Source organism: Cyprinodon variegatus, unplaced genomic scaffold (genome assembly GCF_000732505.1).
Source record: "Cyprinodon variegatus isolate N-32 unplaced genomic scaffold, C_variegatus-1.0 Scaffold415, whole genome shotgun sequence".
Taxonomy (NCBI): domain Eukaryota; kingdom Metazoa; phylum Chordata; class Actinopteri; order Cyprinodontiformes; family Cyprinodontidae; genus Cyprinodon; species Cyprinodon variegatus.
This window is the reverse complement of record NW_015150868.1, coordinates 272435-276013: the sequence shown is the minus strand read 5'-3', so window position 1 is coordinate 276013 and position 3579 is coordinate 272435.

Here is a 3579-nt window from a genome sequence, read left to right as displayed (position 1 = left end):
CAACACAGTCAATATTTTTTTATTTAACATTTAGGACTTTAGCACCCTTTTTGCTATTTATTAGCAAACATAGCTGTACTTTGGTCATATTGTAATCTGTTTAGTTATCTCTAATGTGTTTGGATGATCAGACGGCACCAGTGTGTCGTTCCTTTGTCAGGTCAGTAATGTCTTCGCTCGTCCAGCTGCTTGTTTGTTTGTTGTCATTTTTTCCCAAGTTCACTCTGTTTCTTTTATGAGCTCGGCATTTTGTAATTTCAATGCTTTTGTTAAATTTTTTTAATAATTCCTGTGACTCCTCCTGTTTTCAACACAGGTGAAATTGAAATTTAACACCAGGAAAACTTTTTATTTTTCTCTATTTGCCTTGAAGCCATATTTTTATCACTCTGTGTGCAGGATTTTAGATGGTTTTTTTCTTATTGAGCACTAAAATGGTTTTATATATGAAAGGCTGAAAGGGAAAAAGAAGTTTCCCACAAGGCAGATCTTTTTTTAACTTAGGTGACTTTTCTGCTACAAACGGGTTTATGTTGGCTTCACTCTCTTATTTTATGATTTATTTTGAAGCCTTAATCATCATATTTCTTTCAATGCATATTAGAATATTTGTATGCAAGTAAATATTTTTTATTGGAAGTATTTATTGCAGGATACCACCAAAAAAAAATGATTAATACCAAGTAAGATCAAATTACTCTTTTTAGCAACAAACGTATACTGTAGCTTAAATCATTTTGGTTCCTTTCATGTTTTTATTTGTATTGTTGATAGTTTGTTTCTGTTGTTAACAGGAAAATAATGTTTTTGTTTTGTAAATCAGTTTGTTTGTTTCTTTTTTGGTCATTAAAATCCTTTAAATTCACCGCATGGGCTCCAAGCATCAGGCTACATTTTGGTTTCTACATTTGTCGAACAGTTTTTCCCCTCAGTAAGTTTAGAGGGCATTTCAAGGCTTCCATGAAAAACATCATCTGTGTTTCTTTCTATTATTTGAAGCTCATAAAGATGCAAATCTAGCTTTAAAATGTATCTGTACTTTATCCCCAAATGGTCCAACAATGAGGAATTCTTGTTTTTTTTTTTCATTAAATTTCTTTATAATTGTACAAGTTTGAGTTATAAAATATGAAAACACACTGGCACTGATTATTTATGTGTTATTTATTATAATGTGCTCAAAAATGTTTTTAAAAAATGTAAAAGTAATTCATATAGGAACCGTTTTTCAATTTAGTGTATTCTTACAATGTCAAAGACAAACTATATTTTATTTATAAAGCACATTTTAGAACAACATCTTGTTACCAGAGACAGAACAAAATAAAAACATAGAATCAAATAAAAAAATATGACAGAACCAGGAACAGAAACTAGCAACGACTCATTTTTACGCACAAAGATAAACCTGTTTTCACCTTTCTTCTGTTTTGTCTAAGGTGGCGCTGACTAAATTATTAAGATTTTAACTTAGTTGTTCTTGTAAGATATTTTTGAAACCCAGAAGTTGTTAGAAAGCGATGCAGAGAAAGTATTTGGGGAATCCCACTGCTCCATCTCTAAGGGTTTTTGCACCTCTCCAGTCCTTCCAGAGCAGACAGAGGCCAGACTGCTAAATGTTTACGAGCTGTCTGTCCGTCTCAAGTTCAATTGCAAAGTTTGACCTGTGAAACAAAAAAGGCAGACCGCAATGCAGACAGAGGAGGAGTGGGAGGGCTGCAGAAAGAGGTGGTAAAACCTGGTGGGGGGGGGGGTCTGCTGGACATGAACTTGAGACAGAAAAGCGAGACCCTGCCTGCATTCCACATCTTCAACAGAAACTACACCGTGGGGAGTTGTGCATGTGTGTGTTTGTTAGGGGGAGGTCTGGTCCACTCCTGCTGTCCCATAAACTGCTATAGAACAAAACAAAATAGAACAGACATTTCTTATTCATTAAAGCAAAATGACCAACTTTAGGAAATGCTTTTGTTCATTTTTAAAATATCTTTATGGTTTTGAAGTTTCTCTTCAGAAGCTGTTTGTAGCTTTAAAGTTGGAAGATGAAGGAAAAGAAAAGCATTACTCTATTTATTCAATATGACTTTTAGAAAATTATGAAGTATTATGACCAGGGTTTAATTCAAAAATGGTAAATAAAGAGCTATAATTCCTCTTTTTATTCATATTTACACCAATTTAAGGAAATCATTCTCTTTGAAAACTATTTTTAAAATAAATATAAAGGTTTCGCTGCACAATTACATGAAGTCTTGCCTCCTATTAACGATGGATAATAGCTAATATATAACAGATGTTTGTAAAATCACGTTTGAATTAAAAGCAATTTTTACGTTTTATTTATTTTTATTTTCCGGTGGTAATGTAGATTTTTTTTTTTTATGCAAAATTGCTTTCTCCTAAAAGAGGCCTACACCGCAAAAACGATCCTAAAATGAGTAAATATATATTATGCACTGCAGAGGGTGCAGTTGTTTTTTTATATATATATTTTTAAATGTAAATTGTTGGAAAAGTGTGTAACTTGCTCAATTCAAAAACAAATGCACTTCATTTAAGAAAGATTTACTTATTTAGATTATTTGCAATATAATTGGTTAAACCCGTTTCTAGACATTTGCAGGCGTAACTCTGAAAACCAGCGACACAAAAAGCAGTTTATTCAGTCTAACTGAAATAATGAGGAAATGTGAAGTTGTGCGTGATGCGGTGGGACCGCAGCTACCTCCTCTCCTTCCACCTCCTCCTTCTCCTCCTCTTGGTATTTAGAGCAAAGGGGAGAGGGAGCTTTATGAGTGGAGGGGCTTCCGCAAGTAGGAGAAACTTTAAAGGAGGACAGAGACGGAGCAGTAAACGCAGCAGCTGAGCACACCGCCGTTTGTCTGCTTCGTTCTTAATGCATAACAAACAGAGAGAGAGAGAGAAAAAGCCATTTAGGAGAAATTTAAAGCATCCTCTAATTAAACTGCATCTTCAAACTGAAGCTCGCCTTGATCCGAACGGCCTGCAGAGGCTCCTCTAATTCAACCAGAACCTGCTGCTTCCCGCTCATGACCACAGAGACCAAATCAGGCTGCAGATGGAGCAGAACTCCTGCTAAAATTATTCTTTTTACTTCATCCTTCAAAGTGTTGCTTCCTTCCTGCAGACGTGCAGGGAGTCTGATGCTAAACGACGTGTTTACTTCATTCTGCCCTTCCAATGTAATGAAATAAGATAAAATACAACAAAATTCTGCATCTATTGGAAAAAGAATGAATTATATATAGCTGTATAGCAGCAGCCTTTGATGCAGGTTTTGTTTCTAACCTGTGTCAAACTGTTGGACACAGATCCTTAAATGGCTTTGGTGTCTCTTCCCCAACAAACTGTAAGTCGTATTTAACTTCTCAGTTTTTTAAAATCTAGGAAGAAAATAAATGTTATCCCCAAAATACGTAGTTTCTCCTTCATAACGCAGCTTCAAATGCTTACAAACCAAACGGGATTTATTTGTAAAAATGTTGGAAAGAGTAAATCATGTCATATGTCTTAGGTTTACGTTTTATCACTGCTGCACTTTAGAAAAAGAAATGTCTT